Source organism: Rhipicephalus microplus, chromosome 7, assembly GCF_043290135.1.
Source record: "Rhipicephalus microplus isolate Deutch F79 chromosome 7, USDA_Rmic, whole genome shotgun sequence".
NCBI lineage: Eukaryota > Metazoa > Arthropoda > Arachnida > Ixodida > Ixodidae > Rhipicephalus > Rhipicephalus microplus.
The window spans coordinates 127,878,599-127,903,701 of NC_134706.1; positions in this window are offsets into that span (position 1 = coordinate 127,878,599).

Below are 25,103 nucleotides of genomic sequence, written 5' to 3' on the forward strand. Positions count from 1 at the left end.
TTACGGGATGCAAGATTCGAGAGCTACCGTTCATTCTAGCGAGCAAGCTATGTTGTTGGTTCAGCGGGCCGCTCAAGCCAACTACGGAACAATCGATGTAATCTGTGTGCATGGTGGTTCGGGTGAGGCCATATTTGGATCATTGACGCAGAGTGATGAACTGGCTGCTTTAAAAGGCGTTCCACCGGTTGCGGTGAATTTTGATGTATTTGCTGCTACGCTTGCCTCTTCGTGACCTACCAAAACAAAGATACACATTATTTATCGATTCGCCTATTCCACAAGTTGAGTCGCTTAAATATTTGGCAATGATTTATAATTACAAAGTAAACTGGACTCCTCACACAAAGAGTGTACCATGTAAGGCACAAAGTGCCTTAGGCATAATTCGCAGATTGACCAGCAGATGCTATGGTTTACGCAGGGACACTCTGGTTATGATTTTCAAAATGTATATGCGTCGCATAGTAGAATTTGGATGTCTGTTATTCTCAGGTGGCCCGGCTTATAAACTTAAGCCTTTGATTGTTTTGGAGCGTGAGGCCTTGCGACTATGCCCAGGGCTCGCTAACTTTGTTGCGAAAAATGTTTTGTGTCAGGAGGCGAGCTTACCAACCTTGACTTGTCGATTCCGGATCCTTATGGTTGAGGCTTATCTACATTTTATAGCTATTTGTCAAGATGATCAGAATATGTACTCATAACAACCTAGACTTTCTTTTTCTTGCTCATTGGCCACGTTTTTATCAACCACCAATTAATTTTGTTCAGAAGCCATCAGGCAAAATAATAAACGTGAAAATTCAAGATATACCACCAGCAAACGTGCGAAGTCAGAATCTTATCATAAAATATGATGATATTTTTCCTTATGATGATATTTTTCCTTTTAAGACACAGGGTCCTAAAGAGCCGCTTGCAAGATTGCATTGCACACGTGGAAACAAATTATGTAATAGCCACTAATGCTTCAGTAATAGATGAAAAGACAGGAGTCGGTATTTACTCCCCTTCACTTGACTGGTGGTTTTCAGTAAGACTACCAGACTTCACACCTATTTGTGAAGCTTACCTTTTGGCAATTGTTCTAGCACTATGAAAACTAATTTTGGACACCTACACTGCTCTAATAATTACAGACTGCCTGCCCATATGTACGTCAATGACAGCTTCATCTAAATCAGAGGCCTTAAGGACATTCCTTACACCTATTTCTGCACAGCTGAAGCTCTTAAAATTATTAAGGGTACCTGAACATTGCGCGTTAGAATTGAATGAAATGGCGAACTCATTAGTTCGAATAGCATTGAAAGGCCCAATACGTTTTGTGCGTCCAGTGCTGGCTAGTATAACGGTGATAAGATATCGAAAATTTTCCCTGAGGGCTGATGCCGTAGAATCAGTAACACCATGCACTGAATTTAGACATTTGAAATATCGATAGAAATCCTACTGCTGCCATACTAGACAACTTGAAGTCATGCTAACAAGATTACGATGTCATGTGCCCCCTTGAAATCTATATCCACACAGGGCTGGTCTGGGAATATCACTCCTATGCAGCTTTTGTACAGATCTGGAATCAATAGAGCATTATATTTTTGTCATGTCGCCGTTACAGACTATTAAGAAAACATCTCTCTGTCATCCCATTTGCTGACCTTGGGCTGCCCTTCACCATTGAGAATATACTCTGTTTTGGTGCTTCGGTTCTGCGCTACAGCCACAAAAATGCCTTTGATGCCGTTTGCAGTTAAATTCATGAAACAAAACGAATGTGCCTCTAAAGTCCTATTCGTATATTTGTTATTATATTATTATAAAGCAAATTCTGAACATCAATTTTATTAATGTTATAAATTAGTGCCATTTCAATTCAAGACATATATTATTCTGTCTGGTCGAAATAGCAAAAAAAAAAGATTTATTGCACTCTTTCTGTATTTACGTGTGCTTTATCCTCCTGCTGTTAGGTTTACGTATCATTTGAAAGGCCTTAAATTTCATATTATAAATTCTTGGCCCATCCCCCTGAGTGGGCAAGAGCCATAGGGGAGGCATCATCATCATCATCAACGCGTCAGACCAACTGGCGTGAGGTGTTTGTGTCTAGCTTTTTAACTGACGCTTCTGAGCAACAGGGGAACAAGTGCAAATCGTAGCAGGCCATCGCACCCAAACACTGAAGTTTGTGGCTGAATCACGCAGTAATATATCACACCTTCCCATGTTCACCTGATCTGAGAAGTGCTTACACGGTGCAAACGAAAAGTGGAAGCGTGAGATCCGCTCGCTCGTCGCGGCGGCTGCAGCGGCATATCAACTTTTGCCATAAGCGCTTGCGCGCACGTTGGCGGCGCTAGTGTGATTGAAAAAGGTATATTGCGAATGGCTGGCAGGCTGCGTCCATACGGCTGCAGCGGATGCGCTACTAAGTCTGTCGAATACCTTCGTTATAGACACATTCATACAAAGAAGAGACACCTGGTCCCGGAAGACTGATGGTCCCCGCTTTGAGAAAGTTTGAGAAAGGGTTGAAAACGTCGTCACAATGCCCGTGCATGTAGTAGAAGCAATAATGCATTCGCTAAATCTTTAAGTTGCCTCCCCTTTGGGCTCTACATTGCCTTGACATAAATGTTAGGGTAACGTATGCAATGACTCCCACGTTAAACACGATGTGCGCTAGGCTCTTTACTTTTGTTGAAGCAAGATGTAAAATCGAGCAGTGACGTTTACCTCAAACACAACGACAGGCATGGTGATTCGAGGCGTAGATGTGGTGCTTACGGCTGCAGGAAATCAGCACGATATCAAAATTTGTGAAAATGATCTCAAATAACTTCGCCATTGTGTCATTCTTTGCTTCAAATTACCGTTGATGTGGTTACAACCAACATGAAAGAAACCTGACAGCAAAAATTTAATGAAAAAGTTATAAAAAATCTTATCAAATGTGATTTTAGGTTTTGATTTGTTTTGTGAAACCGTAAAAGAACACTTCCTGTATTTTAATTTTAGGTTAAACGCTACATTGTTCGTTTCAGTAGCGTAATAGGCACTACGCAAAAACATCACTATGAGATGTCTCTTACTTCTTCATAGACTCTGAAATCACTAGGGCGTCGGGTTCGATTTAAACAACAGATGTATTGTTAAGCTGACGTTGAACCACGCGCAATCAGAAGTTTTTTTTTCTTATCCAGCGTTGTTTTTTTATTCGAATGTCTGTCGATAAAGTATTTCAAGGTATTGGGTATATGCTTGAAAACGTGCAGAGACATGAAAAACAAGAGCAATGCAGCCTCGCGGGTGGAGTCTATATTTATTTTTAGGCTGCCTCGGCCCATACATCCATACACTCTGATATGGGAGACAGCAAGTAACCCCGTGATGGACCCCTATACAGGTGCAAATGTTCCCAGTAGCCGGAATATAGAGTAACGTGCATTATTTGAGAGTCATCTGTTGCTTCTTTTTAGGCTATGAAGTTACTGTGGGTATACACTAGCGCACTGGAAGTCCAGCTGCAAGTATATGCGGCGCATATATCGGTACGACAATTGGTATTTCACATATGACCCACCAGTTAACTTTTCTTCATCGAATAAAGAAAAATAAGGGCTTCGGAACTGTTATGCCACACTAGCCTCGTATTGTGTGATTGTTCAATACGAATGAAGCTATCAAATTTCTAAACAGAAGATTTTCTTGCAAGAATTCGCATTATAATCGGTTAGCGCCTGAATATATTTAAGCTTTATTCACAAAACCACAGTGCCTTTGTCTGACTTATCAGAAAGCTAGTTCTACCAGTTGATTTTCGCGGCAACTCCATAAGTACCTTCTCTCTGCTACTTGAATACAAGTCTTATCGGAAAAATTGCGAGATGCCTAAGTTTATGCTTTATGTGTTGAACGTGATAGCGATAACCTGTCCCTAGCCCATGAAATTTTTGTGCATAAAATCTTTAGTGTATGACATCTTTATGAAGTTGCTATGCACTCACTATGTGACCTTAAGGTAATGGGTGCAATAAAGTACGTGCCTTTTGTACTGGGTGACCATGCAGCTTTAAACAATGAAGTCAATACGATAGTCACATGTTCTGCCACCCGATCGCAAAGTAGACTTGTACCCGGCATTATTACTGCAATATTTCATGTTCTAGTTTTAACCATGTATACAGGATTCGTGTTTTCGTTAAAAAAAAACTTGCGGCGGCCGCCTTCTAGATTTAGGCGAAAATGCTTGAGGCCCGTGTGCTTAGATTTAGTTGCACGTTAACGAACCTCAGGTGGCCTAAATTGGTGAAGGCCTTCAGTGCGGTGTTTCTGATAGCTATATGCTGGTTTCCTGACGTTACACCCAATAATTTTTATCAAAGTATTGAAGTGTGAAGTTACTTTCACTGCAATTTCAAGCAAGAGATGTTATTTTCGTTGTAAAGACATCATTCTAGGCCACATTTTAATAAATCTCTTAAAAGAAAGACTCGTAGCTGTACGGTAGAATACCGGCTTGCCACGCAAATGACCCGTGTTCGATCTCGACTTGGACACTCCATTTTTTATTTTATTTGCATTTTTATTTATTTTTTGAGTTACGACGAGATTGATTTTTCGCTCACATCCAACGGCGCCGACCCAAAAATTTCGGTGAAACGAGCTCTTTAACAATATCGCGTTAAAGTAACAGTATTTATCACCAGAGCTGTTTAAGTCCAGAGTGGGTCTGGTGCTCTAGACTACGGCAGTAAGAGCAAGAATTTTATTGTCACGTGAATAAGAGATCTTCCTCGTAGATTAGAGCCCTTCGTTTAGGGCCCCAATGGCTCGCGACAATCCCCGTGCTCACTGGATCAGCCAACCCTGCTCCCACGGCTCTAATACCCCTGTCATCAGGGCACCCGTGAACTCCCTCGTCCTTATGACTACGAAGATGCGGTCCGTGTCACACGGCCAATCTTACGCAAACGAAGGTAAACGGAGCATTCCGCAAAGGACGTTCAAGGATCTCCATTCGCAGCGAAACGAGTTACTCTTGTCCCCAGTAGTCTAGAGGTCAGAAAAAAATTTCGAGCACTAAGTGGCCGTAGTGAAAGAATAATACATTTTGGCAATATTAAACGTTCTTTCGTTGTAGTACTCAATCACAATGAGTGTTTGTTTACATATATTTATGCCCGCCAAAGTTCACTAACTCTCGACACCGATGCCCTGCACACCATGCCTCTCGAGTTGGGCCGGCCGGCGCCAGCTGATCAAAGTCATTACCAGCGCAATATCGTACCACTTTCTCACGTAGTCCGCTGTGTTACTCATGGCTGAAGAACACAAAATGTGCGCTCATGAGGCAAGGAAGCATAAGAACTTTCGTAGCGAGCATGTACACAGGCAAGAAAACAACTAAAAGCACAATGTGGCCAGCGTCACTAGCAGCATCGCTACATTTACAAATGCGTTTTATTTAAAATTATTTTAATGGTTTTTTAGTCGCATACCTGCTTAATAGTGCTTTTTTATAAAAAAACCGCATAACGGCGATTCACAAAAAATTCAGTAGGAATGAAATTAAAATACTTTTCCGAAAATCAGACAGCGCCAGCTGAGCCCCTTTGCGGCAACTGTTACAACATTGTCATTGCCGTTTGACACTGCCACAACTCCTTCTCCGTCCAACCCCCTAGGGGAGATTTACGTTGACGGCATTCAACGGAGTTTGGTGGTGGCCGTGTGACAGGGGTATGAGATGGCCAACACAGTCTCCTAGGAGGATCGTAAAGGTGAAAGATTGAGGAGGTAGCCCGGTGGGCGTGGACTTTCTGGTGTTCAGTGATACATCATAAACTTCGTCTTCAGCAGGGGAAATATCAGAGATTTTACCACACAGCTAAAAAACCATCCTTTAAGTTAAGGTTAAGGATGTTGTAGGCAGCCGGCGGATCAAGCCTTGCATAATTTGTAGGCGATTGTCCCGCCCAGTGTTCTCTTTGCTAATTGTAGCTAATGTCCTTTGTTTATTTTTAAGTAGCATGAGCAAACCCTAATAGAATATCGATGATTATATTTAATGAACGTTTCCATTCACTGTATCATTGATACACAAAAGACTAACGTCTCGCAACACTTATCCGATAGCTGAGACTAAGGTTCGACCTTGCGAACTTCATTCGTTGCTCTGCCCATGCTTGAATTGTCAGCACAGACAGAGACAACCAATTAGGAGCACGTCTAGTTTTTTTTCGGTCCATTCGAGCACTGACTAAAAGCCAGCATGACTGTCTACCGAGCCGGTCGTGCCTCTGCAGGTACGCGTCCGTGCCATCCGCAATTCAGGGTCTGATGGATGAAGTGACAGCGTGTGATTGCCTGTCCTTCGCCAATCGCCGGCGGCCAGAAATAGCGGCAATGATCGCCCATCCTCTCTGTCTTCTTTCTGCCCCGTATTGAATGGGCCATTGTTTCTTTTATTGCGAGCTTCCTGCCTCCACGAGCGTGGTCTCTCTGGCTAACAAGCGGGCGCGGCACTTTCGCCGGCCGTCCAAATGACAAGCGGCCTCCTTCTCCTTTCTTTTCCCTGCGGTAATGGAGTAATCGCGCTTATCCGTGGACGAAGGCGTAGATACCTACCCGTAAGGCGCAAGCAATCACACACGTCGTCCCACCCTGGAAGCGAGCCAATCAGCTCGCGTATCCCGTTGCTGCCATGCCATTCACGTGCAGTCGTTCTGGCTAAAACAGTGCAGTATTGTAAGGCATTGCCAATCAGTCATAGTAAATCTGTAAAAGGGTTTCTTCAGGCCACGTACGTAGCATTGCAGTCCCAAAGTGTCATGTGTATAGTCATGGTACATCAGAGAAATGAAACGTTTATTGAACAAAAATTGACCTTTTAGAATCTAGTTCGCATGTACTACGCATTTCCTAACGTATTCGGAATCGTTCTCAGAGCTAAAAAGCTGCAGTCTGCAGTTTTACAAAGGTCCGGACGCCAGAACTGCAAGGAAGGACTTGACTTAACGGAGCATGGTGACTTGTCTACTTCCCTCCGACGTAGTGTCAACGTTTCTCCCACTCGCTGCAAAAAAACAACAACTACTGCATAGCGAACTTATGTGCAGCTGTAGGAGAAATTTTGTTGAGCTGAAACAGGCATGAAACGAATATTTTCTTCCTGTTCTTCACACACGTCGAGTGATGTTGTCTATGCATGAGTATAACGTATTGTTCCTAACTTGGAACGTACTGCATGTGTCCCTTTTTTTTGTTGCGAATGTATTACAATATACTCTGCATTTTCGTCTGTACGCCCGACATTATGGATATTATGAATTACGAATATTACTGAAAAAAAAACAACGAAAGTTCATTACGTATCAAACCACGCCGACCTTTCATATATGATATACTATATAATATATATATTTCATATATGATATAATATATCAATAATAGAGTTTCCGATTGGTATAATAAGCCGTAGCGGCTAGCATGCCATTTTTACGCTCAGTGTGGCAGCAATGATTATGCTCATTGAGACAGCGTAGTAAAAAAAAAGAACCGCGTGTGAGGAAATGGTTCTAGCCTTGGAGCCCGATACCACCTGAAAAAACCGAACGTGGTAGAATCAACCATAATGAATACGAAAGATGTCTTTTCTTATGAATTTCACCTCGTTCTCGCGGACTTCAGCCGAGTCATATAACGTTTCATCGTGCTCAATGGTAGCTGCGACACAGTGCTTGCGGTGCCGAAAGACGCTCATGGCGGAACCGAGGCACCGAGCCAGCGTGTATAGAAGCAGTTTCATAATAATCGTGGTTGTATGATGCTGCTTCTTAAATAAGATTTCATCAATTTTATGCAGATCTGTGGCTCTCCCAACCACGGAAGTCATGTTTCAGCACACACTGAACGCGGTTGTGTGTCCACAAATTGCACAGTACTAGAACACACAATATGGTGATTACGCCGACAGGGGATCTGAGGACGGACCTCCAGACAGGGACTGAAATAGGTTGCCTTTAAGTGGAATGGTGAGCGTTGAGAGGACGGGCCGCTCTTGCCAAAACAATAAGCGGGAAAAAACGACAAGAAAAAGAAACAGAGGGTATTTTTCATGAGCAGTTCCTGAAAGCGTTTACTTATCCTCCTGTGCTGCATGAGAAACGAAAAGAGACTGATAGTTATGGTTTAGTTTGGTTAAGAGAAGAATGATCATCTTGGAAAACTGCAGCTTCTCAAAAGCAATTCCTTGTTTTATTTTTAACTTAAGTCAAAGAGCAGCGAGCTGCTTTTTCAAAAAGCATGTGCAGTCTCGAGTCCCTCTCGTCTGGGGTGGTCGATCTCGCCGCTATGGACGATGGTGCCTTTTCAGGTGGCACCTGGTGTTAGCAGCAAGCTTTAATTCATTATTTGGTTATAGTGAAAGGCCCTATCATATGGTATCAGTTCGTTTAGTGTCATTAGTGCACTGATCTTAGGCTGTATTTTTTTTGTAAAGCAAAAACGGTGTTTAGAATGGCCCATGGCCAGCCTAGTGAAATGGCTGGCCTAGCGAATGGCTCATGGCCAGCCTAGTGAATGGCCAGCCTAGTGAAACATACTGAATGGTTCACGGATATAGAAACGCATGGGAGTGATCACATTCCAACATGCGTCAAGATCAGAAGATTGTCGTCTCCTAAAGTGCGCGACATGGTTAAAAGAGTGGACTGGATAAAAATTCAGTCTCGTATGGAAGACCAATGCCAAGAACACATATCCGATTTACAAGAGGCCATCAAGAGCACTGTAAAAGAGAAAGTGTGTACGATCCCATGCCCTGTAAGAATCATAGACATCGACATAGAGCTGTAGTGGCTTCGAGCCTTGCGACGACGAGCTGAAAGAAGGTACCGGCGCACGCAGGACATAGAAGATTTACGGACTGCTAGATGTATGCAGAAGAAGATCAAACGTCGGTTGGACAAGCTAGAATTCCAACGCTGGATTACTTTCTGTGAGTCACTCGATCCTCGTAAGCCTTTATCGCAGATATGGAGGACGGTTAGAGGTTTGCGGTCATCGCCAATTCAGAAGTCACCATTCAAGGCCTTAGCCCTTCACCAAAATTGACTAGATGTGGACGTTGCTGAAGAGTTCTGTGCCGGATTATTAGGGCAAATTACAGCCATCAGCAGCTCACCACTTTCGAGCAGTTGTCCACCACCACGTGATTTCTGTATGGACTTCCCGTTCACCGTTCAGAAGCTCAAAGCAGCACTCGCTTCATGCAAACGTACCTCTGCCCCAGGACCTGACGGAATCTCCTACAGAGCCCTGTGTCATCTGGGTTAGCGCGTGAAAATAGCTCTACTTCAGCTATATAATGATTGTTGGCCAGAGGGCACTGTCCCCTTAAGTTGGAAAACTAGTCGTCTAGTACCATTACTAAAACCTGGCAAATCACCATTGGAACTCTCCTCCTATCGCCCGATCGCATTGGCAAGTTGCGTGGGCAAAGTGATGGAGAGAATGATTCTCGGCCGACTCGAGTGGTACGTGGAGTATCATGAGATCTACCCAAATGTCATGGCTGGGTTTCGACGTAGTCGATCATCGATCGATAGCGTCATCGACCTAACCTTGTACGTTGAACACGGGAAAGGCCATAAGCGTCTTTGCGCCTCTCTGTTCCTTGAAGTCAAAGGAGCCTATGATAACGTTACACATGAAGCCGTCCTTACCGCTTTAGAAGAGATTGGAGTGGGTGGTCGAATGTTTAAGTGGATACGCAGTTATCTCCGAATGCGAACCTATTTTGTGATTACGCAGACCGGGAACACGTCTGCACATTTCAGTTGTCGTGGCGCCCCTCAGGGTGGTGTACTGAGCCCCGTGCTATTCAATATAACACTAATCGCTCTCCATACGCACCTACCGAACAATATTTATCTATCAGCATACGCTGATGACATCTGCATCTGGACATCTGCGGTGACTCGCCTGCAGTTACGAGCGAGAATACAGAGAGCTGCTACTGCAACTGCTTTGTATCTACGCAATCGAGGCCTGGAAATTTTCTCCGGAAAGTGCGCTCTTCTGGCATTTACGCGCAAACTCATGTCGAATTACAGAGTGTCAATTAACGGTCGAAATATACCATATCGTCGATCTCACAAATTTCTGGGTGTCAAAGACGACAGAGACATATCATGGAGCCCTCATGTGTCGTATTTTAAAAAGCGATTGGCAGATATAAGCCATCTTTTCAAGTTTCTCGCTTGAAAGACTTGGGGAATGCAGCCTTATGCTATGTTACGACTGTACAGGGTGCTTTTCCTTGGCTTTTTACGATACAGTCTGCCTGGATTATCAAAGGCCAGCAAAACAAGTCGACGCATGATACAAAGCGTTCAGGCACAGGCGCTTCGAATATGTCTAGGTCTGCCTCAGGGTGCCTCAACAATGGCGACTATAGCTATGGCCAAAGACCACCTCGTGCAGACCCATATTGAAATTGAAGCTTTGAGGACACACATAAGGCATGCGGGCCGGACTCCCCATCAACACCTAGCCTCTCTACCAGTGGATAGACCTCATACTTCCTTTTGTCGAAGAATAACTACACATGGTGACTCCCTACCAACAGGTTTTACGCCCGCGGAGAGACCTTCGATTCTTCCATGGTGCCTAAAACAGCCAGTCATCAACCTGACAATACCAGGCATCTAGAAAAAACGAGATCTCTCAATACCAGCCCTGAAGCAGCTCGCCTTACTTCTGCTGTACGAGAAGTACCAAGACTGCACCCACGTCTACACCGACGGCTCCGTCCTGCCAAACAGCTCAACTGCGGCGGTCGTTATTCCAATACACGCCACAACCATCAAATTCAGGACAGCTCATGCAACCACAACAACGGCAGCAGAGCTTGCAGGGCTTCGCGCTGCGCTGCGTTTCATTACCGACCAAAGCACGCAACGGTGGACGATTTTCTGCGTCTGCAAGGAGGCACTGCAGTCACTTCTGTCAAATCTACGCCATGGTCCACACGACCAGTTAGTATTTGAAACAGCAGAAATGCTACACTATATAACAGAGAAAAGGCACCACGTTATATTTCAGTGGTTGCCAAGCCACTGTGGAATTATCGGTAACGAACGAGCTGATCAAGCTGCCCGTTCAGCCCATACAGAAGACAACGACCAGTCAATATCTGTCTCAAGGACGGACGCTGCTAGGAGGCTCCGCATGCTTGCTCGCCAATGCTCCATGGCTCTTTGGAATGAGCCTCTTTTTACGCATGCAAGATTACGATCCCTTTATCCAACGTTAAGCATGTAGCTTCCAACAAAAATTCGACGAGGAGACACTACTGCTCTGTGCAGACTGTGGTTGGGAGTAGCGTTTACCCGTGCGTACGCGTTCCGCATAAATATGGCCGACACCACCGACTGTGCACACTGCGGAGATGAAGAAACAATTCGACATATTCTGTGTGACTGCCCGAAATACAACCTGGAAAGACAACACCTTTTTAATACACTAAACAGGTTAGATGACCAGCCGCTGTCAGAATAAAGTATACTGCGCCATCGTCATGACTCATCGTCACAGAAGAAAGCCGTGCAAGCGCTACTGGGCTTCTTACGAACTACTGGCCTGTCGGAACGCCTCTGAGTGGATTGATTTTGTGTGTATGTGTGGGTCGGTGTTTTTTTCTTTATTTTTTAACTCTCGCTTTCTCTTTCAACCCTCTATTCCCCAACTTCAGTGTATGGTAGCATACCGGATACCAGCATCTGGTTAACGTCCCTGCCTTCCTTTTTTCTGTTTCTCTCTCTCTTTCTCTTTCTCTCTCTATGGCCTAGTACCCACACTAGTCGAACAAGTCACAGATGTTTAGGAATGAGCGAGTAGAATGTCTCTAAAGTACGCCAAATGTTTGGTGCGCTTAAGGCAGCACAGACAGAGAGACGGTCTGTTAGAACATCTACCGTTGATAGACCTTAGAGAATTTTACGCAAGGCTAGTACTATTGCCAGTAGCTCCGCTTGGTAAATAAGGGTAAAGTCAGGTAATTGAATTCAGAAAGCCCAACCTAGAGAGTATTATACGATTCTTACAATGAATGTTTCTAGATTGGCTGAATACAATGAATGTTTCTATATTGGCTGAATGAGAGTGAGGGAGAAAATAACGAGAAAGGTGGGGAGGTTAACCAGAGTGGAGCCCCGGTATGCTAACCTGCTCTTGGAAAGGGGAGAGGAGAAAGGAAAGCTATAGAGGAGGAGAAAAATGTACGCAACACCACTTTTTGCCTTTAGGAATCGGGATGGGCAATGCGATGGTCCCAATAGTTTCTCGACAGTGCACTTACTTCTGTCCAGGTAATTCAGAACACTGTGCAGGTGATGCCTCTCGTTCTTGTATGCCAGGCAGTAACATAAGATGTGTTCAATGGTCTCATCGATGGTGGAGTCGTTGCACTCCGCGCTGTCGGCAATCCCAATCTTAAATCAGTAGGCATTGGTGAAGGCTACATCCAGACGCAGACGGCACAACACTGTACCTTCCACCCTAGATAAACCAGAGGGTAGCCGCAGTCGTGGTTGGGTCCAGAGAATACAGTCGATGATTTGCGAACTCTGATGACTGCCAATTCTGGAGTGTCATGTTCTGCGCCAGCTTACTTGAGTATCTACCCGTGTGAATATTACATGAAGGTATTGATGCAGGGTTTGTTTGCACGTGTGCATTTCTGGCTGCTTCATTGACGAGGTAGTTGCCGGAGTTTCCACAATGACTTGGTACCTACTGGAAAACAACGCTGTGTCCTTGTTCGGTTGCATAGTGCGGCATTTCTCTGATCTCCCACACCAGTTGTTCATATGACCCACGTCGAAGTGCCGACGAAAGACATAGCAGAGCTGCCTTAGAGTCGCAGAATACTGCTCATTGATTAGCTGGCTGTTGCTTGGGATAATCAATGGCACCTCGCAGAGCGACAATTTCTGAACTTGTCTCTATGCTCACGTGACAAAGTTTGTAAGAGATGTTGATGTGTCGCCATGGGATGACTGTGGCGTCAGTGCAGCTAGTCTGGGTGGTAAGCCATCTATGTATACGTGGATTCTGTAAGCATAGAAGGTGTACAAACGGTCCAGAGTTGATTGCTTCAACGCCAAGGTAGAAAGGACTTTTCTATTCATTATTCCTGAGACGGAAAAGAGCACGTCAGGTTGTCGTAGGCTCCACAAGGCGTATGGAAAACACGCCAAGGATATAAAACCGGATGGTAGAAAAGCACAGTGGGAGCTGACGACCTTCGAGAGCGACGCCTGCGGTCGTTGTTCTGGTAGAAATGCCAAATGGCTAAATACCCTCCGTGAAATGGGCTGAATATATGTTCCCAGCGAGTCGGTTGTGACGTAGATTGTAACAGGATGATCCGGAGCCATTATAACTGTTCCAGTGGTTGAGGTAGTTCGTGGTAGGCCGCGACAAACACGTAGTGCCTGTGCTTGCACGCTCTGAAGTGCTCGAATGTTTGGCTTGCAAGTTTTAGAAAGCAAAGAAGCACTGCATGTAGCACAGTGCACTAATAAAAAATGGCCCCGTATGTGCGTGTATTCTGCAAACGTCGTCGAGAGTCGATAGTGTGGAGAGAGTGAGCAAAACGTTTATCTGATGTTCTGCGCAAGAAAATCGATGAATGGTATTCTAGAGGCGCTGCGTTAGAGTGCCTAGAGCGTGCAGCTTAGGTGAACGAGCGCATCAAGTCACGTCACACGTGGGACCGAAGCACTCTCGCAGTTTTTTTTTCAAAAACGAAGTGCGTGGCTCTGAGACGGGTGCGCGCGCCCATCTAAGGGGTGATAAGGTGCAGACCGCAAGGTGACGGGTAGGTGCCACCACCGTCTTGTTTTAGCAAAGCATTGAAAAGACTCGCCTGTTCGTGCAAGCATTGAATGGTCAGCGCAGCGTGATAAGCGCTATGTTCCTTAAAATTACCTATGTATGCCTTTACTGGTAAAAGACGCAAATGCAGAATATATACGTATTGTGGCGCGCCAGACATGCGCAATAATTTCTTTTTAATTGGAAATTGCGCAAGTGTGAACACTGAATCTTGAGCAACTTTGGTGGGCGCTGTGAATGGGGTCGGTCATTTTAAGTACCCGGTGCGTTTAAGAGTGGATAAACAAACAAGTGTACAGACTGACCAGAATTTTCGCGTCGAAGGTCCCCAAGAAAGACTGTTGTTTTTAAAAGTGCTTGGTATAACCGTAACACGGAACTCAATGACGGACCTCATCTTCTTCCAGCGATGACTTTCAGGACGCGGGCAATAGATGGCAGTTTCGCTTTCAAGTGAGTCACGTGAGAACTCCAGGAAAGATCACGGTCAACAATGACACTTAGAAAACAATGTCTACGCTTCTAAAAAATGGGCTGACCATTAATGCTTATTGTATAACTTGTCTTGCGCGTGAAAGCCACCAGTGCACATTTTTATTTTGGGATTGTTAGACCTTGTGTGCGAAGATAGCCAGACGCTCGCGACGCGGCCCTCTTTATCCTTGCTCAAACTTGTGGGCGTGCCAATGCTGATGCCCAGACACAGATGTCATCAGCGTATATCAAACACCGGCTGTTTTAGGGAGAGCTTCCGCCAGGCCAAGCAAGGCAAGGTTTAAAAGAACTGGGCTTAACACACCACCTCGCGGGACGCCACGGCACGTGTAGTGGTCCGAGGTCGTTGATCAATTGACAACGTCATCGATTTGGTGTCATCAGTATAACAGCAGTTATTTAGCAAAATACAAGCACTTGCGCTTTTTAATGATGTGAAAGGTGCATATGACAGCTTTTACCATCAAGCCATATTTAGACAAACCACTGTTATTTAAACTGGCAGGGTGACTGTTTCGATGGATCCGAAGGTACCTGACACGAAGATCCTTTTTGTATATTGGCTAAATAATCTTCCAAAATGCTATTTAGATACTTATACGATAAACTTTACGCATTCTTGAGATATATATAATCAAATTCAATCATAATTGCATCTACAGTGTTGAGTACAAGTACTTCCCACTGGTGAAGTCGTAAGAAGTCTAAAAGTTTCTGTGTAGAATTAACTAGAGGACACCGTAATCTATGCGATTGGTGGTTGAAAAATGGGGCCTGCTGGCTAATGAACATATCCTATGACCTCCTCTGAGGTGATGCAAAGATCTGCAGGAATGTTCGAACAGTTAGAATATAAAATCTTTTGATAAGAGAAAGCAGGCGGGATACTTTATATAGGATATTGTTCACAACATATTTAGGTAGCCCCAGGCATAAGCGTAACGATTCGTGTTCTAGCAGAATCAGTGGCCAAACTTTATATGTCGGAGCGCCAGAAAAGAACACGCAAGGCCAACGCATTTTCATTCTCTTCTTGCTGGTGTCATCGTCTTCCTACTCATTGCTTTGGAGTGCTAAACCACAGCAATAGCAAAAATTCTTATTCAATAATTCTTCCCCGCTAGATGGCTGTCCGTCGAAACTTTGATTGCATCCGCATACTATATATTTGCAGAAGTAGCTGCAGTGTACCACTGCCAAACGAACATTCATTGCATCCAGTATATTTCTTCTTCTGTTTCCACTATAAGCCTATATTTTCCAGAAATTACCATAATTTAAAGTATATTTGTTAGCGAGGCATGCGCCCCGAAGCGTAGACATTCGCTATTGGAAACACCTTGCTGTCAATTCCATATCCGGTCAACACTAACCTGGATTACTAGTATCTCAGACCTCTGTCGAGCCCAATCTGTGTTTGGGCGGGGCCGAGCCGAGTTGGCGAATTTTTTCTCGGGTATGAGCCGGACCCATGTCCCGCTTTTGAGTCACCGGGCTTAGAAGAATTTCCAGGCCCGGGCCTAAAATTCCGGTGAGTGCAGAGCTTCTAACGTGTACGCACTCGCGTTGACACTATTTGGTATCTTGACACCTAACGTGCGTGATCAATGATTACAGAAACCATTCTGGTGGCTTTAGATGTTAACAAGGAGAGCATAAGCAGATAAATGGGCGTGATAGTCGTGGGAGCACCGCGAATTGGACACAGAACTCGGGCTTAAGTTGCCATGCCGCGGCTTGTTAATTTGTTATTGAACACCTCGGCCGGACTTGAAGGAAACGCTTAGCGCGTCGAGTCGCCCAGATGTATACCTGCAGCCACAACTTTTCTCGGAGTGAGTGCAAGTGGGGCATGCGCAAGCTGAGGCATGCGCGTGTCGAAATTAAGATTGTAATGCCAATAAAATACAGACACTCATAACCGCGGAGATGACTTTCAGCAAAGACGTACGGGCAAATCACTATCTCATTACGCTGAATTTGTACGTTTAACAATTTATTACGTTCTCGACGACCCTGCGAACATTGTTTAGTGTGTTGTACGAATTAACGGGCGGTGTTTCGTAAGTGTGTTTTCGTTCTGCTCCATTCTGGTGTTCTCCTTCTTGCAAAGCACATTGATGGAAAATCGGCGGCCAATGCGCGAATCGTTCAATATAAGTTTTTTTTTACGCTCTTGCTGAATGTTATTCTGTAAACGTGAATGCTCGACTGCATATGCCACCCCTGCAAGATCGCAAAGCCCAGGACAAGACGCCACCGATCTCAAGTCTTTAAACATATAGTTAGAGAACCTTCACGTGCGCTATTGTCGCGCCGTCTGGGAATGAGCGAGAGAGAAGTCTTTGACGAGTACTGAGAACTGACGTGAAGCGGCGCTGTTCTTTCGCGCTCACTACAAATCCAGCACGGGTGAGCGAGTGTAAAAGCTGTCCGAGTCTGCTTCTCGGTTTACAAATTCTAGGCGTTCACCTCCAAAAATATGGAAAATAAACGCTTGAAAATCTGGACGGTAGGAAGCAGGATGACGTGTTTTGATAGCCCAATAAAAAGGAAGCGAACGCTTGGCGAAATAATCAATGAGCAGTATTCTGTGGCCTCCATATCAGCTTTGAGTAAGAGAAAAGAAAAAGGAAGATAATGGTGAAGTGTAACGCATTGGTGATTAAGCTTCTCTATAAAAAATGAAATCAAGCATTCATCGTGAACTTACTTACAGCGCAACACCAGAAAAAAATACAGGACAGGGAAGGAGCAAAAGAGAAAGAAAAGACGGTGCTGCTCCTTCGCTGTCCTGTATTTTTTCTGGTGTTGCGCTGTCAGTAAGTTCACAATGGATCCTATCTAACTGGCCCAACTTACCGTCTTACTGAAATCAAGCATACGCGCTTAGTAGTCATGGCACGAGAGGAGGCACGATAATTTTTTTTACCCACTAGAAGCAGGTGCCCCATTAACGAGAAGAGAGTGGGGAGGAGCAAGGAGGACAAAGGTGAAGGCAGACGAAAATTTGGGTGGGGAAATGATGACCGCCCCTCGTGTGCCCGCTTGGTGTTGGTCAAACAGCGGTGCACCCGAGGCTTGCAGGGCGTGGGACAGTATTGGTCGGCTAGCCTTTATTTTGTGTGCTGAGGGGACCTCGTAGTACCCTAGAGGCATAGCGTACAGAACACTGTCAAGCGGGAGAGGTGCTATCAGAAAACTTGGGCTGACTGAGAACAACCGAACTATGCGGCACTCTCGCCTTCTTACTCCCCCCCCCCCCCCCCCCTCGTATATACTATTCCAGCAGGTGCCGGGACATGTCCACTTGCCGTCGCGCTGACATTACCACTGATGTACGTCGTTTCTTTGCGCCAGATCCGCTGAAACGACGTTCCGACGCATGGTCGCAGCGCTTTTAATGGTGTCGAAAAATTGACATTGCGCAGGAAAATTTGTCGGACCGGGTGTGCTCTGGCCGACCTCGCCCACTCCTTGCCGAGATTTCGATCTAAGTTTTACCGAAAGTAAACATTGGAACCATTTATTTTTTTAAGTCATGGCCTTCAGCAAATAACAACGCCCCCCCGCCCGCTTCCGCCCCTTTCCCGCCCTGAATAAAACTTTTTTCTGAGGACCTGACTACTCGGTATATTCGCACAACCGGCTCGCCATACCCATCGGTTAAAAAAAAAAAACAAACAACCAATAGATTCCAGGCATTGTGAGAATCGGCGTAGAACGAAGCAGTCAGCATGGAGAAAATCTGCTGTACATAACAAACATGTCATGGTTTACATGTTTGTACGTGCTATTTATGTTCATAATAAAATCACGTCCTACCATACCAGCTTTGGCGTATATATGTGATCTATGCCATGTCATATATGCAGTGGCGTACACACTCTTCCAAGAGTGGGGGGAGGGCTTTCTGGTAATTATATATAAATAAATAAATGAATAAATATATACATATATATATTGTGGGCATTTGTTACTTGCATCGTCCTCATCCCTGCATGATCACAATCACCATCATCCGCTTGTCTCTTTGTCCTCATTGCCACTCTGGTGCATCATCATCGTCATCGTCTGTGTACTGGCTCTGCCCGTTCGTTTTGCGAGGCCTTTCCTCAATTAAACGCTGTCGCAACCCAGACTACCAAGACTTCATACGTGGTGGAGGTGGATTTTCGGTCCTCTTACCTCCCGCAGCCCGCTCTACCCGCTGGAGCTTCGTTCAGGCCGCCGATTGCGCCCACTGTCAGGCAGCATGTCCCAGACCGAGCCTACCGGCGCTCATGTCATCAACCACGCACCGACGCAAGCTGCACCTCCTATTTACATACACGGACATCAGCGGGAACCCCCGCTCTTCGCTGGTCGTCGTGGAGAAGACGTAGAAGATTGGCTCGACGACTACGACCGCATAAGTGTCGCTAATCGGTGGGACGAGGCCGCCAAACTGCGTTACGTCCCATTTTATCTGACCGGAGTCGCAAAGACATGGTATTTTAACCACGTCATTGACTTACCCGACTGGGCTACCTTCCAGCAGCAGCTGCGACACGTTTTTGGCACTCCGGACGTTCAATCCGCCGTCGCGAAGAGGACACTTGATACTCGCCGACAACATCCCGGTGAATCGTACACTTCATACATCGAGGATGTCCTCGCACTGTGCCGGCGTGTCAATCAATCCATGCCGGAATCGGACAAAGTGCGCCACATATTGAAAGGCATTGGGCCTGTTGCCTTTAATGCACTCGCTGTGCAAAACCCAGCTACCATCGCTGATGTCGTGACGACATGCCAGCGCCTTGATGCGCTGGACTCCGTTCGCCTCCAACCAGAATTGGCGACCACCACTCCACGTCAGATGGCCACCTGCGCGACCTTATCCGGGACATTATACGCGAAGAATTGCGGTCCATGGGCTTCACACCTCCTACACCACGACCTACACAGCCTTCGGGGATGCCCTTACGTGACATCATCAGGGAGGAACTTACAACGCTGACCGGCGTTGCGCCTGTACAGCCACATGCTTCACGCCCCATAACCACGTACCCTGAAGTTGCTGCCGTGCCTCCCAGCGACGCCCACACGACATTGCCGCGTCCATTCTACGCGTCAGTTGCTGCCGCTCCCCCGGTCAACTACCATTCCGTGCCCCCTGACCCTCCGGCCCACCTGACCGCGCTATCTACAGGTGCCCCGAATGTCTTCTATTCCCCACCGTGGCGCTCGTCTCACCCTGTTTGCTACTACTGTGGCTATCGCGGCCACATATCTCGTTTCTGCCGAAAGCGCCAGCAAGATGAGCGTCGGAACGACGTGCGTGAACGGGATTTGTACGCCGGGGCGTCTTATCAAGGTCGGCGTTATTCGTCTCCCCCGCACCGTTCTCCATCTCCTCCTGCATCGACTGCACCACGAAACAGCCGAAACACGAGACGCCGCTCGCCTTCGCCCTTCCGCCGTTCCACTTCTCCACTTCGGCCCGCCTCATTCACCTCTGAAATTCATTCGGAAAACTAAGTGATGCAGTTTGTGGAGGAAAAAACTGCATTCGGGATCAGAACTGAAATTCCTCCATCGGGCCCGTGTAACATGGTTTCTGTGGAAGTGGAAGGAGTGCGAGTCGATGCTTTGGTGGACACTGGTGCGACATTGTCTGTGATACGTGCTGATTTGTGTGAACATTTAAGGAAAGTAATGACGCCTTACGATGGCCCCACATTAGTTGCTGCCCAGGGGAACGTCATTCGCCCTTCCGCGTTTTGTACTGTGCGTGTTTTCATCGACGGCATCCGCCATCATGTCCAGTTTGCTGTCCTGTCCCGCTGCTCTCACCAACTAATTTTAGGGGGGGATTTTCTATCATCTGCTTCCTCGGCGATTTGTTTAGACAACGCGTCGTTCACCTTGCTGACACGGACTACATGCTTGACGACGACAATCAGAAGCCACTTCGTCTGGTCGCTGCGAAAGACATCGAACTGCCGCCACTACAAGAGCAAATTGTCAGCATTACGTCCAATGACATCTATCACGGGGATGTATTGGTCTCACCGTCACCACTTTGCGTTCGCAAAGGTATAGTTCTTCCGTCCGGTGTCGTTTGTTTTTGCAATGGCTCGGCACTTGTCACCGCTGTCAACTCTACACCGGAGAAGATCTTACTGCCACAGGGCACTACTGTGGCCCATGTTGCTGACTTCGAGCCTGTATTTGTCACGCCACTTCAGGCCATCACATCCAAAGAACCTTGCCTCGGTGAGCATGTTTCTTCCTCCGCCTTTACCACAGCTATCAGCAGCGAACTGACATATTCACAGAGGCAGGAGCTGCTCGCATTGTTACAGAAACATGAAAATTCATTCGACATTTGCTCGTCTAAGCTGGGCCGCACTAATACTACAGCACATCGAATTCAAACTGTTGGGACATCTATCGTACACCGCCGACCCTACCGCGTGTCTCTAACTGAAAGAAAAATTATAGAAGAAAACGTTGCGGACATGCTTAAACGGGAAGTCATCCGTCCTTCATCTAGCCCTTGGTCGTCTCCCATTGTTTTGGTCCGCAAAAAGGATGGCTCTGTGCGTTTTTGCGTGGACTACCGGGCGCTCAATAAGATCACACGCAAGGACGTGTACCCTATGCCACGCATTGACGACGCCCTTGATTCCCTACAAGGCGCGGAATTCTTTTCAAGCATCGACTTGCGTTCTGGGTACTGGCAGATTCCCATGCATGAAGACGATAAGCATAAAACGGCGTTTGCAACCCCCGACGGGCTATATGAATTCAACGTGATGCCTTTCGGGCTCTGCAACGCACCCGCGACTTTTGAGCGCATGATAGATACCGTGCTGCGCGGTCTGAAATGGAAAAGTTGCTTGTGCTACCTGGACGACATTATTATCTTTTCGTCAACGTTTCCTGAGCACCTAGAACGACTGGATAAAGTTCTGACGTGCCTTGCCGGCGCCGGGCTTCAAATAAACACTAAGAAATGCTCTTTCACTAGCAAATCTATCAAGGTCTTAGGACATGTCGTTAGCAAAGATGGCATCCGGCCCGACCCTGACAAGATTTCTGCAGTCCTTCACTTTCCGCGTCCCGAAAAACCAAAGGAGCTTCGCAGTTTCCTTGGCCTCGCCTCCTATTTTCGCCGGTTTATACAGAACTTCGCTTCTATTGCTGCTCCATTACACCAACTACTCGTTTCGAACGTCCCCTTTCGGTGGTCTCAAGAATGTGAAACGGCATTCGAGCTGTTGAAGCGGTCACTCACGTCTGAACCTCTGCTCTGCCACTTTGACGAAGCCGCACCGACTATCCTTCATACCGACGCTAGCGGCCTTGGTATAGGAGCCGTTCTTCTACAACGCGACAAGTCTTCCCTAGAGAAAGTTGTAGCATATGCCAGTCGCGTACTCACCCCTGCTGAAAAGAACTACACTATAACTGAGCAAGAGTGTCTGGCTGTGGTTTGGTCGGTCCAGAAGTTCCGTCCCTATCTCCACGGCCGTCACTTCACAATCGTTACGGACCACCATGCCTTATGCTGGCTTTCTACACTGAAAAACTTGTCCGGACGCTTGGGTCGGTGGATACTACGCTTGCAGGAGTACGACTTTGACATAACTTACAAGTCAGGCAGAAAACATCGAGACGCCGATGCTTTATCTCGTTGCCCGCTTCCGACCACCCATATAAGCGTTGGTGAGAACTCAAACGCCACATCTACCAAAGTTCATACGCTCGCATCAATAACGCAACCCTTTTCGGACGAACAGGCAACATTTATCTCCCACCAGCGGTCCGATTCATACTGCAGACGCATGATGGACCACCTTTCGGGAGTTTCTCATCCACCAAACGCGCGACTCCGTCGTCAACTCCTGCACTTTAAGCTGGACAATGGGGTTCTCTACCGCCACGTCTACCACCCTGACGGTCAGCGCTGGGTTCCTGTACTGCCACGCTCTCTTCGACTTCAGGTGCTCGAAGCCTTCCACGACGACTTGACTGCTGGTCATCTTGGTTTTAAAAAAACTCTTGACCGCATTCGATGTCGTTATTACTGGCCTGGCCTTTCTTCTAGTGTAGCGCGGTACGTCGGTTCCTGCTACCCATGCCAGCGTCGTAAACTCCCCACGTCTGCACCTGCTGGACCTTTACAGCCACTTCCGTGCCCGTCAATGCCTTTCGAGGTTGTAGGTGTTGACCTTTACGGGCCTCTCCCCGTCACATCTGCTGGCAAACGATGGATAATGACCGCCGTGGACCACCTGACACGATACGCTGAGACTTCCTCTGTTATTACATTCTCAGCTGTGGAAGTTGCAGACTTTATTCTTCACGCAATAATACTGCGTCATGGGGCTCCTCGTGTACTGCTTAGTGATCGCGGCAAAGTGTTCCTGTCACAAATGGTAAATGAAGTACTCCGCGCTTCTGGAACTACTCACAAGACTGCTTCAAGCTACCACCCTCAGACAAATGGTCTTACAGAAAGATTTCACCGAACCCTTGCAGACATGATAGCCGTTTACGTCCAACCCAACCACAAAAACTGGGATACTCTTTTACCATTCCTGACATTCGCTTACAACACCGCCGTTCAGCGAACAACTTGCTACTCACCGTTTTATGTTGTGTACGGACGCACCCCGACTACCTTTCTCGACGTCTCCTTCTTTAGCAGCCATGGGGATTCGTGTCAGTCTTCTAGCGAAGAATACATTTCCCGCCTGGCTCAGTCTCGCCATCAGGCTCGCATCAATACTGAAGCGAGACAGCACGAGCGGAACATCACCTATGATGAATCGCACCGCGTTGTGTCTTTCCAACCTGGTGACGAGGTGCTGCTTTTGACACCTATTCGCACTCCTGGTCTCTGTGACAAATTCCAACCACGCTTCATCGGGCCATACATTGTTTTAGAACAGACTTCGCCGGTTAATTATCGTGTGACACCACTCGTCGCCCCAACAGACCACCGCTACCGCAGCACAGAGATTGTCCACGTTTGTCGCATGGAACCTTTCACGCGACGTTCCCCGTCACTTTGACTTATGGCGGCCAGGGTGTCCGCTTCCAAGTGGGGGGAATTAGTGTGGGCATTTGTTACTTGCATCGTCCTCATCCCTGCATGATCACAATCACCATCATCCGCTTGTCTCTTTGTCCTCATTGCCACTCTGGTGCATCATCATCGTCATCGTCTGCGTATTGGCTCTGCCCGTTCGTTTTGCGAGGTCTTTCCTCAATTAAACGCTGTCGCAACCCAGACTACCAAGACTTCATAATATATATATATATATATATATATATATATATATATATATATATATATATATATATATATATATATATATATATATATATATATATATATATTCTGAGCGCTGACTATGTACTTCAACTTCATCTGTATGACCAAACCATTGTAGTGATCATCATCGTATGTCACGCGGGCTGGCTCTCTGGCTCGTGCGTCTGGATTAAGAAAGGATAACCTGGTTGCTGCCGTACCGGACGTGGTCTCATAATTGGTGGAGCGTGCTTTGGTTCCTACGTCCTCCTGCTCTACCCGTCACCCCTGGAGCTCTGGTCTGGTCGACGGTTGTGCCCTCAAGCAACAGCGATGGCAGAAACCAAACCGCCCACCGCTGCAACCGCTCCTTCTCAGCCACTTAGGCTTCACTACACCGTGAGTACCTCTCATCGAGACCCTCCGGTATTTTCCGGCCTTCGCAACGAAGACGTCGAAGAATGGCTCGACAGTTATGATCGAACCAGCGTTTGTAATTATTGGGACGAGGCGCACAAACTGCGCTACGTTCCTTTTTACCTCGATGGCGTCGCTAAAACCTGGTATTACAACCACGAGAGCGACTTCTCCAATTGGTCGGCCTTCACGGGGCATCTCCGTCAGGTATTTGGCACGTCTGCAGGATGTTCTGTAGTAGCGAAATAGAAGCTCGCAACCCGCTTCAAGGGGACGAAGACTCGTATACGTCCTACATTGAAGATATTCTGGCTCTCTGTCGCCGAGCACAAAATGACATGACGGAGGCCGATCGCGTCCGACATCTACTGAAAGGCATCAACTCTGTGGCCTTCAATGCTCTCGTGATTCAGAACCCGACTACCATCCGGGACGTCATCACTACATGCCAACGCCTGGACGCGCTTCATTCCATGCGCCTTCCACACGCCTCCTGCGACGCTCGCTTTACCAAAGAGCATGAATTGCGGGCCCTTATCCGCACAACTGTCAGAGAAGAACTTCACGGCCTTAATCCAGGCAACCCTATCGTTGCATCTGTCCACACAACTCCTCCCAACCTGCGAGAGATAATCAAGGACGAACTGGCATCAATGACAAGCGCTGCACATGCCCCGTCTCCTGTGCGCTTCCCAGTGCATTCGTACGCAGAAGTTGCATCGCGGGCCCCTGCACCAGTTCCAACCGTACCTGCGGACGTCGGATGCGACCATGTGGCTGCGATAACAACGCAAGCGCCAAGGCCACGCCACTATTCTACATGGCGTCCTCCCCGCCCCATCTGCTTCTACTGTGGCATAAGGGGTCATAGATCCCGTTTCTGCCGCCGCCGTCAGCAGGATGAACGACGTGGTTACTCAGCTTACGAGAGAGACTTTTCCCCGAGACCCGATGAATACGATCCCGCACCGTA